General features: G+C 48.0%; 1 protein-coding gene and 1 long non-coding RNA gene across 7 annotated transcripts in view; one reads left to right on the plus strand and one right to left on the minus strand.

The window, feature by feature from the left end:
* GRB10 (growth factor receptor bound protein 10) overlaps positions 1-7,562 on the minus strand; it is a 153,472-nt gene extending 145,910 nt beyond the window's left edge. For 5 of the 6 annotated variants that reach the window (XM_075494117.1, XM_075494116.1, XM_075494115.1 and 2 more), the window contains exon 1: positions 7,124-7,318. The gene's annotated coding sequence lies outside the window, so the exon portion shown is untranslated. Of the gene's footprint in view, positions 1-7,123; positions 7,319-7,413 lie in introns of those variants that run through there. The other variant, XM_075494114.1, reaches the window with a different exon arrangement.
* A 122-nt stretch (positions 7,563-7,684) lies between these two features.
* Positions 7,685-11,909, plus strand: LOC142405918 (uncharacterized). Its single transcript, XR_012774378.1, has 3 exons — positions 7,685-7,860; positions 8,017-10,213; positions 11,725-11,909. It is a non-coding gene; the product is annotated as an uncharacterized LOC142405918 (long non-coding RNA).
* The last annotated feature ends 585 nt before the right edge of the window (positions 11,910-12,494 follow it).

Here is a 12,494-nt window from a genome sequence, read left to right on the forward strand (position 1 = left end):
GGAAGAATCAATGGCCTTACAATACATATTTCTCCCTTAACATTCTCCTAAATGGACTTTAATACATTTGAGCTAGAAGGGAAAGTAGGCCTTTTAAGAAAGGCTTTGGCACAAGACAAAAATATCACAAGCTTCTGAATTTTTAGCTTTTCCAGCTCCTTGAAGTTTAATTCCACACTTGTGCTTTGATATAATAAAAGCTCCTCATTCCTTTCCAAGGATGCTCAGAGCTTTAACAGTACACTAAGCAAGACCAACCTACAGATTTTACCTTCCCCCAGTCCTTCTCACCCCCTCTCCCAATTCCCATTTAAGGAGACAGAACATTCTCCTATCTGAATCTGTCCCTAGTAGTTTGGCAGAGATGAACATCACAGGAAAGAAGAAAGAAGAGAAAAAAAAAAAGAAAAAAATCACTTCCCCATTTTTATTTCAGCTCTTGAAAGCCTCTAGTCTGATCCTTTCCAATATATAACTACCTTGTCCTACTGTCCTCCATTAAAATCAAGACCTGGGAAAATCTTCTAATGGTATTTCCTTTTCTAAAGGATCTAAATCCCTGCTGCCAGTTAGTTTGGAAATCTAAAGCACTCAAAAAAACATATGAAGCATGCACAGAAAAAAAACATACGAAGCATGCACAGACAGAGCCCAGCTGCAACTCCCTGACCAAGAATATGTTTAAGTGTCAAACTGTTCTGTAACAGGAGCATCTGCACTGAAAGAGATTTGGGTGAAATTTCAAGGATTCCCTTCCCCATGGTTTCAAACCCAAAATTAGCACCTGAAGGTGACCTAGAAATAAAGCTAACTGAGGGGAAAAAAAGAGCTTCTGAAAACTTAGTCTGTGCTATGAACCAACAACAGAGCTGCAGCCACTTGATCAAGTCATCAGAAAGGCAGAATTTAGATGCCGGGCATTGAAAGAAGTTTCCAAGTGTTCATCAAGTGCTAATCTCCACCATGAAAAGAGTCTATGGACTTACAGATTCTCCCTGCTTATTGATTTTCTCACCAGGGATGCATAAGGGAAGAATGATAATGGTGTCATGGAGTATTATCCACCCTTACTTATCCCCAGCCTTCAGCGACCACAGGCTTGGCTTCACAGCGGCTGCTTGGTTTCTCCAATTTCTCTGTTGACACAAATTCTGCAGCAGTAAGCGTGAAGGGAATGCAAGGACCGCACTCCGAAGTTTACTTTGTGAACAAATGCAGAAATCTCCACCGCTGCTCAGCAGGACAGTTCCTTCCCACTGGGCTATAGGTTTGTTCCAATAGCATGGCATGGCATTTCCTCTATGGTTTGCCTGCCAGGAAAGTAATTTCCTATTTTTGTCCTGTTGAGAACTAGTAGAAGCTAGCATTGATGGAGGCTGGGAAGAATCAGAGGCTGGTTTGCCAGTGGTTTAACCAAACATGTGTTTACAATTACCCCATTCATCATGACCTTGCCTGTGTAAAACTGCCTTTTTGGAATTTGCCCATGTTCCTTGGCTTTGGCCTCCGAAAAAGCTGCAGCAGACTTGCTAAGAAATACATTGTTTGAATAGTACTGCTGAAGCACCAGGACTGTCCAATAGTTAATATTGTAATCATTAATACAACTGTTGGGCATTAAGATCAACGTAGCTGCTCAACTTGTTGCTCTTGGCCTAAGGATGACAGCTTAGCAGCAGGAGGGTAAGATAATGGGAAAACCTCTTGCAGTCTTCCCCTGGAGTCCAACAACAGAATACAACAGAAATAGGACACTGCGTTTCTTTCTCAGATACCCTATAGTATCTGCCCACAAGAAGAGAACGCAGAGACAGTCATGGTGTTCCCAGTAAACTTGTCTAGGGCACTCATAGGCTCTGCATCCAAGGACCATGACTATCACCATAGTCCCAAAGCTCTTTTCAGAAGTACACTGTGCGGTATAATTAACACTTGCGACTCCCCTCTCCCCAATTCTCGCTTCAGGAAAGAAGAAGCAGAGTCTGTCCTACCTTCACGTGGTAGAGGGGGAATTTTGCACTGTTGATCCTTTCTCCAGGAAGAAGTCAAACTATTCTAGCAAACAAGCCTTATCCCACCATACCTGAACCAGCATAATCTCAAAGCCAGCAGTCTTGAAAGCTTCAAAGAGCTCCAAGAGACACATTTCACCTCTTTTCAGCTCCAGGAAGAGTTCATTTCTCTCATTATTAATGAGGTAGACTTTCATGCCACATGCTTAGATTATGCCAGATCAAGTCTAGCAATCTACAAGCTTGATACAACCTGTAATTTTACTTCATACCATACAGAGTGCTACACATTTTCCTCCACCATTTTCCTCTCTCCAAAGTTGTCATTTAATACCCAAAGATGCAATGACTTACCAAAAATGACTTATCAAAGGTTTCTGAAAGGCTTCGGGAAGGAAAAGGTCCCTCACACTAATTTACAGTATTAGTCGCATGCTGTATTATCCATGCTGCTGGAGAAGGTCTCCTACGCTGCTAGAAAGATCACCCACTTAGAACAACCAATCTTCACGATGGCCAGCTTCTGCTGTAGCCATTCAGGAGTGGTAATCTGCATCTCAATGCAATTAGCGGGTTTCATTAAAAGCTCTCTTGGCTTGTAAGTGAGCATTAATGTTGGCCTATAGTTTTGTTCAATCCTGCCTATACTTTTATTCAATCCACACTTGAGTCTCTCTGGTCCTTTCCACTATGGGTAGTTTACCTGTAAAATCCCAAGCAGCCACATAGCTGCCACCTTCTCCTAGCAGAAAATGACTCACCCAGTGCTCAAAACCTCATGCTTTCCTAAGAGTGTCTTCCAACAAGTTTTCAAGCTCATTGGCAGCACTGGCTCCTTACCATTAAACAGAAAGCGCTGGTCTTTTCTGTTAGAGAGACCAGGAAAGACAGAACCATTCACAAGGGCACTACTCTAAAGTAGGGCTTGAACTTCTAATGCCTTCAGTCCTGATAGCCACATCCATTTGCTCTGCATGAACTGATCCATCTGCCACTTATGAAATACCCTAGGAAAGCAAAGAGGGAGGTGAGTTTTCAGGCAATGGATGGACATCAGTGTGAATGTGAAGATCGCTTAGAATGAGAGTTTCAGGATAACTTAGCACTGGCAGTGACTCACTTCATGAATCCTTCAATCTTCAGTGTTCCTATACACACCGTGAGTCCACAAGCAGCTAGAAACCACAAACGACACCACTTTCAGATGAACACATGAAAAATGTAGTGCCTGTCTCACTCTCACATCAGGTTACCTACTGAAGAGACACTGGCCGTGGGAATAAAGTATGTCAGCAAAGGGATTGTAGGTTATATCCAACTAGATCTCAAAGTCAGACTATTACGGTTGCTCCATCACTGAAGAGATAAACAGTCCGTCTGTAGACAGGATGCTTCAGCCTGATCAACAGTTTTCTCTTATGCTGCACTCATAGTGGAATCTGGCTTTCTTGGAAGAGTCCTCCCCACAATGCAACAGAGGAGCCATACCGAGCTAATGGGAGAACTGCTGTTCAAAAAGATCATCCAATTCAACAGATGGCATGAGAATAGGAAAGACCTGGCACAGGATGAGCTCAGAAGTGCACAGCCCAACAAATATAAGGAAAGAAAAGTCAATGAGGTGACATCTGTTTGCTTGGTAATATTATGTTTCATAACGACCACTGGTTTGGAAGAAAAGTGATAGGAAACAAGACTATTTTGCCACATCCAAGTTTAGGTTGCAAAGTGCTCTCCTGACCAGGAGGCAGAGCAAGGATGGCAAACATGTAAATGAAGTTCAAGGCTTATAAAAGGATTCCTTGTCAACCTCATTCCTCATAATTACTAAAAAGATTGCGGAGTTTCACCTTTTAGTAAAAGGATCTCCATTCCTAGATTTCCCTAAGTGAAGAAGAGTCACAACTGGTATATTTTGGACATGTCCAGGAGCAGGTCCAGTTTCCAAGAAAAACAATCCTAACTTCTTAGCCTGCTTTCCTACAGAAGGAGACTTATGCAATCACACTGTAGCCAAGCCAGTTGGCAGGTTTCATACAAGCCTGACAGAGGCAGAGGTCTCGGGAGTTATCTTCCTTGTTTGTGAAAACACTGGGCCAGGTAGGTACATGCGAGAAACGCTGTACTGTGAAATGGCATCAATACCCTCATAGCTGAGACAAATCCAAAGAAAACCAGGCTTCCTTAGTCTTAGTTTGGACAGAAATACTGGTTTAAAATGAGGAAAAGCATTTCCCTCAACCCCACTAATAAAGTTCACACAGAGGTTTAGCATAAAAAGGCCAGCAGAAAATAGTAAGGTTTTTGCACCACAGGGTTTGCTGTTACCAGTGAAATTTTTACTTGAGCAAATACTTAAGTGCATCCTAAAAATGCATACCACTGGTCACCAAAAGGCACCTGCCTTCATCTCTCCCCCCACCCCAGCTTCCAGGTCTCTGAAGAAGCACCCGAATGCATTCCCCACACACACACTTCCCACAAAAGAGCTCAGCCGGTCTCAGAAAAAGTTTTGCCTAGAAATCTGGCCTCATTTAGCACTATTGCCGTAAACCTCCATAACCAACGCTTACGGGAGCATGGCAGAAGGGAGGAGAGGAGCGACAGCACGGTCCCACCCGGCGTGACGCTACCTGGGAGCCCCCCGACTAGCCTGCTGCCACCGCTGCGCACGCCCAGGGAAGCTGCCGGTGCCTCACAGTCTAGAAGGACATCTGCTAGTTCGGTGCTGTCAGAAAACAAACTCCCAGCACAGCACTCCCATGCTGCTGGCAGAAGCGGCACATGACCCAGCTATGGCTTTCCTCTGCCAGCTGGGAACTCCCCGCCTTGGAAGGATCCCTTCGCCAGAGAGATCCAGATACTTTTCGCCCATTTACACCCCGAGTGCAGCTGACAACACGACCAAAGATTTCTAAAAAACCTTTGTGACAATTCTTGCTGGAGTCATTTAAGTGCTCGCAAGATAGAGGGCTGCAAATATTTGTTTTATTCACAGAGTGCACGGTATATGCTCAAGTAGAAGTGAAATGCAGAGATCCATTTTGCATTTAGGCAGCGCTTTTGGACTACATAATAAAAAACACAGGAATACACTACTGAAACCCAGGTGTGGCTGTATCTGAGGATGAAAGCCAACTCACACAGCAGTAAGGGAGGGGATATTTTGATTAACAAAACCAAGGAAAACCATGGAAGTACCACAAGATCTTTAATATGTAGCCAGGGCAAACAAGACCTACTTTAAGAACAAATAAAGTCCAAGTGAAGAAAATAAATCAAGAGTATAACATGGTAAAATGATCACTGGAGGCAAGCGTCAGGGTCTGCTGCTCCGTCAGCTTACCATTTGCAATAAGGATACCAAACGTTGCTCTTCAGGCTTTGCTGTTTGCTCTAGGTTGTGCTGAATTTTAAAGAGTTCGGCTTTAGAGGAAGAAAACCCAAACAGCCTTGATATCAGCATATAACTGTACAAAGATAGCCAGAAGAATACGGCTCTGGAACAGCTCTCCCTCTTCTGCTCCACTGTGAGGTAAGCCCTCCAGAAAGACTAACGCTGCATGCAAAGAGCATCCTGCTGAGCCCCTGCACCCTTCCCCAGCCCCCAAATGATCACAGCCGGAGCTGCCATTTAAAGCATATTTCCTTTTTCCATGCAGCTTCCTGAATCTCCCTATGTTTGTGGTGGGTTTTTTTTAACCTGTCCTCATAACTCCCTCCTTTTAATCCTAGGATTAGCCTTGTTGCCCTTCTCCATACCTTTTCTAGAGCTTTAAGTACAACTAGTCTCCAGACACAGGAACAGATTGAGTTGGAGCGTTAACGTGTCCTTGCTATACATCCTACAAAATTTTTGCTAAAATGAGTAGTTGCTCAGCACCTTTATGAGGCAACACAATTTAAACTGTCCTTTAGAAGCATAACTTAAGGTGGCAGCTACCCCCGTCCCTCCTATCGCTTGCCCCCCCAACCTGAATTCATTCTTCTTTAGTGAAGGGAAAAGCAAACCACATTCTTCAGGGCTGTTTCAGAAAACCTGATCAATGCCGCTTTGACATACCAGCAACACATGTTCCCATTTCAACAAATGGGAACATTTCAGGCAGACCACCACTTCAGATGGAGTGGGGCTCCAGGCTGCTGAATCAGCATTTTCCGTCCTGCTGGCAATACAGAGTTATGCGACGCTTCAAAGGAAAGCGGGGGAAAAGGGGGGAAGGGGGGGCGCTGGCACTTAAGCAACAGAAGCGGGCAAGAGGATTTTGCAGGAGTTCATCTGCCAAACCAATTAACTGCAAACTGTTCTTATAAAGATGCCACAGTTTCAGCCCCAGCTTGCAGTACCACCGTGGTACGATGAGAGCCATGCGTGCGCGGCTCTCCCCGGCGGGGAGCGAGGGCAGCGGAAACCGAGCACTCCCCCCGACCTCAGGTCTCCTGGGCTAGCGAGGGGCTCGCCGGCACGGCCGGGGGAGGCGGCGGTGCGTAGGGCTGCTCTCCTCTCCTCTCCCGCACTCGGTTTCCCGGCTGCCGCCGCAGATCCGCACAGCGGATGAGCAGGAAGGTGGCAGCACTCCGGGGTGGCATTTCTGCAAACTGCCCGTCCGCCAGCCCTCCCGCAAACACTAAAAGGCCCGGGGGGGGGGGGGGGGGGGGGCAAGGTGCGGGAGAGCACGGGGGACTTTCGCAGCACCGCCGGCAGCTGGCGGGGCAGGTCTTCACCCACTTCCAGCGCGGGGCGACGGGAAAGCCCGGCTCCCAGCACCGCCGGGGAGAGGCACGAAGCAGGCGAGCAAACAAAACGCGGCAAGGAAGCCCCGAGCCGGGGGAAAGGGCCGCTCCCCCGAGCCCCGCGGCCGCCGGCCGCCCCCCGCCCGGCCCCGGGGGCTCCGCGCCGGGCGCTGGGAGGTGCGCGGGGGGCGCTCCCGGCGGGCACGGGGGGCTCGCGGGCGGCCCCAGGAAAAGGAAGTTTGCTCTCGTCCCCCTCCTCCCACCGGCCTCCGCCACCGAGGGGCCGGCAAGCCCGGCCTCCCCCCGCCGGGGCTCCCCAGCGGCAGCAGCAGCCGCCGGCCCCCTGCGCGCCCCGCGCCGCCCCCCCAGCCCCTTACCTGCTGGGCGGCCGGCCGGCCGGCACCCTCCCCGCCGGGCGCCGCGCACCCGCCAAGTTTCGGGCAGGCGCAGGGGGTCGGGGGAACGGTCGTGCGCGGCGGCGGGGACGGGAGCGCGGGCGGGGAGGGGGGTCCTCCGGGCGGCGGAGTGGAGGGGGCACGGGCGGGGGAGAGCGAGCTCTCGGAGCCACGCGCCTCAAAACCAAACCAAAACAAAATTTTAAAAAATAATAAAATAAAAAAAGCAATTAAACAAATAAACAACAACCAAAAAAAAAGGCAAAACACACCCAACGGGGACGTTCCCGCCTCCGCAAGGCGACCCCGGGCTGCGGGAGGGATCTGCGGAGAAAACTTCTGCCTGCCTGCCTGCCTGCCCGCCCTGCTGCTGCTGTCGCTGCTGCTGCTGTCGCCGCTGCCGCCGCCGGCTCCCGGTGCTAACGGCGCCCCACCGCCGCCGCGCTCTCGCCCCGCGCCCAGCTGACTCCCGGCGGCGCCCCGCCCCGCCCCGCTCCGCCCCGCTCCGCTCCCGCCCCCGCCGCACGCAGCCGCAGCCCCGGCCCGCGTCCCGCCGCCGCCGCCGCCCCGCCGAGGGCAGGGGGCGGCCGGGAGCCCCGGCGGCGGCAGTGGCGGGTGGCCGGGCTGCGGAGCCCCGGCCGGGGCGAGAGGGGCTGGGGGCGGCAGGTTAGGAGGCTGCCACGGGGGCTGCCCGCCCTCTGACAAAAGCTCGCCCACAGGTAGCACCGGCGCATGCTTTGGGGGGGGAAGGCAGGCTGTTTCGTCTTTAAAGCCAACAGAGCAGCCAGGGGCAGCTACGAACGCGAGACGTTCGTGCGTGGACTTTTTCTTTAACCTCATCTGCCCACCCTGTTCTCACATTTTTGCCCGCACAGCTACCCAGGGAAGGTGCCTCGGCTCTGCTTCCTGCGCCCAGATAGCACCGAGCAGGCGCTCGGCGTGCGCCAGCAGTAAGGTGGAGTGTTCAGAGCGCTCTTCTGTATTGCAAAACACCCTTATCTCCCTGGATCCTCTCGCTGCCATCGGCACTCCTACAGACTGCTGCTTCTAACTTTTGCGCAGTGGGACCTTTGGTATTTCGCTCTGTGGGTCACTAGAGCTTTACCGTAGCTCCAAGCAATCCTCTTTGCAAGTAGCTTGCAAATAACTTGGACTGCGAAAAAGCTCTTTTAGACGTGAAGCTGCACGCTTCCCTAAGAGCTACTGTCTTAAAGCGTCTAGACTTTAACGCAAGCCGCTGCACTGCAGGAGGAGAGGAATATTCTGTTCGCCAGATGCAAAAAACACCTCTCGTAAGAAGCGGTCAGCACTATAAAAGGAAATCGCGGAGAAGCGGGAGAAATCTCTGGGCTTTTCCTCCTGAGACAGATGCATGTACGCTAATGGGAGCGTTGCGGCTGAGCGCCCGAGCTGAATGTATTTTGAAATGTAACATGATACTTTCCTCGCTCTTGCTCCTTCTTCCTCCGTGGCTCCTCTTTACTGTATTTAAAGGAATGTTTTTGTTATCAGCCCTCCCTCTCCGTCCCTGCGTTTCCAGCCCTGCTCTGATCTCACACTGTTCTCACCACTCGCTCGCCCTGTTTGACTCCTCAAATAACCTCTCTGGCTTCCTCGTATGTGTCACCTCAGCCTCTCAGAGGCACGTGCCGCTCTGCTGCCCGCTCGCTGCTCGCCCTCCTCATGCCGCCAGCCTCCCGGCCTTGCCCCGCGACCACGCTTCCCTCGGCCATCTCCACTTGACCCGGTGCTGAGCATTGCTCTTCAGCCTGTCAGCACCGCTAGCGCCTGTCCCGTCCCAGCTCGGCCCTTTGGGAGCTTGCTCCATGCACCGCCACTTCTCAGCCCCTAGTTCAGCCCTGTCTTCCCGCTGCCGGGCTGGTCTGTCCTGACTTTCTGTGAGCCGTCGTTCACGCCTGATCGTGCATTTTGGGGGTCCAGCCTTGGAGGCTGGTACCTCACTGGAGGAGAAGCTGCCTCCTCTCTGCTGCTAGCAGAAGGCTCCTGTCCAGGTTTCTATCTAGTGAAAATGTGAAGGTAGGTGGTATCAGATTTCTGCCCGAGATTACTCCAGAGGTAAGGAAGCACCTACTACCTGCCAGACCCTAGGACAGCATGGCTGACATCACAGCCCCACATGCTTACATAAGAAACTTTCTGCACGTATAGATTGTAGAATGATAGAGCAGCCCAGCTTGGAAGGGACCTCCAAAGATCATCCGGTCCAGCCTTCCATGGGAAAGGGAGCCGAGATGCGATTATCTGGCACCCTGTCCAATCGCATCTTGAAAACCATCAGTGATGGGGACTCCACCACATCCCTGGGGACGTTGTTCTGGTAGGTGATTGTTCTCACTGTAAAATATTTCTTTCTTACATCAAAACGAAACATCTCCCGGTGCAACTTGTACCTGTTACCCCTTGTCTCCTCCCTGTGTCTCCTTATGAAGAGAAAGCCTCCGTCCTCTTTGTAGCTGTACCTGTACGATTTGACCAGGGTTTGTACAATAGATATCCGGCTCTTGCTGCTTTCGCAGAGCCTGCTGCCGCAGGCACGGCCGAGGGCTTCAGCACATGCCTCTTCTACATACTGTTTGATGCTATTTGCCCTGGCACATTCTTTAGCTGTGCAATGAAATGGTTATACTTTGTCATCCGTAGTATTTCCACCCTGGAATATCAATTTACGGCCCGGCATTACAGGGTGTCCTCAAAAAGCGAGAAGTGAAAGGAGAGAAGTTATATAACTGGGCCGGCGCTGCAGGCCCAGCCAGCCACCGGCAGGATTGCATTGCAGGGATTCCCGCCTTCCAAAACATCCCCTTCCTGCCCCAAAAGTCCTGCTACCTCCACCTCAAAGGCACTTCACACATTTAATCTTAAAATCAGAGACCACCCTTACAACCATGATGTGCTGCATCCAACGCTGAAAGGAAACTGGAGGGATAAAGCCCAGGTATTTTTGAACCATCACGCAGGCAGCTACCTGGCTGTCTTCCAGCATGCTCTTTCTTTAAGTGTGCTCACTGTTTCTCTATATAAGACTGCTGATCCATCACTTAATCATATTGAGTAAGTACCTAAAATTAACTTTTAAATTATTAATGCATGAGAACATATCCGTTTGCCATGTACGTTATTTTAAAGGATTACAGTGTGTACACTGAGTGCCATTAACGTTACATTTTGAAGACCGTAAATTGACTTGTATGGAAATCAGAAGAGTTGATGGATTCCTCTACAAATGCCTTTGACAATGATAAAATGTTCAATTGGATTATTATTAAGCATGTGTCTGTACTTAAATTTCTTTCTAATACATACAAAAATAAGAGACTGCCCAAGTCTTAATAGTATAGTATTTTTCATTTTGTGGTGGGTTAAAAAAATAGATACATATGAGTATTGAAAATACTCCTCTGACAAATAAAAACACTAGGAAAGATATGTTTAGTTTCCTAGGCTACAGCTGTGTCGTTCAAGACAAAACTGTACTGTCATAAAATTGTTTATCCCAAACAGCACCATTAAAACTGTTAAATGTAAAAGTAGCAATGCATCCTTTCAATGGCAGTGAAGGACATAAGTATGATAGTCATCTTCTTTTCCCTTAACTAACGAATCTCTGAAAAAAACCTACAGTATGCCATATCATGAAAATAACAGCCTAAAATGCCAATTATTTTCTCTAAGGAAAAAAATGTTGTCATTTTCTGCAAGAAAAACCACAAGAAATAATGATGGCAATAACATTCTGTGACTGTGTAAACATTATTCCTACTCAAGGACAGCCCAAAAAGTAAAGGCAAACACCAGTGCAGAAGCCTCTGTGCCTTCAGGACTTTTGTGCAAGGGGCTTGCTCCCAAGAGAAGTTTGTCCCAACTCCCTGTTGTCTTCTTCTTTGCAGTGGTTAAGGTTCAGGTTAGAGAAGACTGATTCCACTGACCTCTGATGGAAGAACTAATGAGACGCCCCGGCCGTGCTCAGGGGGGTCGAGGGTGCTGGGGGAGAAGAGGACGGGGCGTGCAGTCCCCTCCTAGCTGGAGAGGGTCTTGCTACCCCGCGGCTACCGAGCTCAGAGCCTGTGGTACAACTGAGCTTAGGCTGTCATTTTATTCTCCAATTTACTACTCTCAAAATATCAGGAAAGCCCAGTAAATGCCCCCTTTGCTCTTTTTACTCCTCAGAAAACTTACATTAACGTAAGTTTCTCATGTGTTAAGGCTTCAGAAACAGGTCTGAAATATAAGCAGAATATAGGCTTTCTCCGTCTATTTAGTGCTACATTAAAGACTCAGGGCCTAATAATAAATGGCAGTTAGAGTTCAAGAACAGTGGACTTGGTTTGCTTTCAGCTGAGACTTGAACTCTGCAGGGTGACTTTCCTTTTTGGAACTTATCCAAAGGACACTAAGCTCTACAATTCAGTTAGCTCCAAGAGAGAAAAAGGTCATTTAAAAGTTTTATTAAATTGAGTAATGAAAACTGTCTAGTAGATATGATGTTTTCTCTAGAAACATTCTTAGATTCCATATATATTTGGAGAACGAGCATAATTTTCTTTTCTATTACATTGATTTAGGAAATGAAAATCCAATAGCAGAAGATCTGAAGAGGAGAGATCAGAATCTGGCCACTGCTTTCATTCTCAAAGGCACTTTCATGAAAGCACTATATGAAAGTCGGCATTGAGCATCGTCTTCAACCAGTATGAATGCACTGATAAAAGACTTCAGTGATCAAAAAAGGGTCAACGTGATCATTGTTACCTAGTAGGTATATAGGCAAAAATGCTGACTAACCTTTGAAATGGTAATAACTTTCTTTTGTCATGGACAAGGCTTTTCACCTTAAATAGACAGGAAGTCTTCTAACACATTAGAATTTTAATAAGGCTTAATATGGAACAAAACCAACTCAATATTTCTGTTGCTTTTACTATAGTTGAAGCAAATGTTCCAATATTTTTAAAAGCTATCCAGAAACAAATAAGAGAGATCTTTTTAGTGTTAAGATGGGGGGAAAAAACATTCCCCTTCCTTTCTGTCTACATCCTTTTCCATTATACTTATTTTATCACTGTATGGCAGAGATTGAAAGCTGAAAGGGGAAAGGAAAGCACTAAGAAAGAAACTAAACATGTTTATAAAAACATTCACTAAATATAGCTGTATGAGCTAAAGGATACAGATTGTATTTCAAAATTCACCAAAAGACTGACATTTTCAAAACTTTATATGTTTTTCCCCCAGTATTCACTCAATTCTGTTTTTACCTGACCCAGCAGAAACTCTACAAAGTACATTGATTTTATAAGTTTAGATAGTTCATCTTCTGCCGAGTTGTTATCAA

Source organism: Mycteria americana, chromosome 2 (assembly GCF_035582795.1).
Source record: "Mycteria americana isolate JAX WOST 10 ecotype Jacksonville Zoo and Gardens chromosome 2, USCA_MyAme_1.0, whole genome shotgun sequence".
NCBI lineage: Eukaryota > Metazoa > Chordata > Aves > Ciconiiformes > Ciconiidae > Mycteria > Mycteria americana.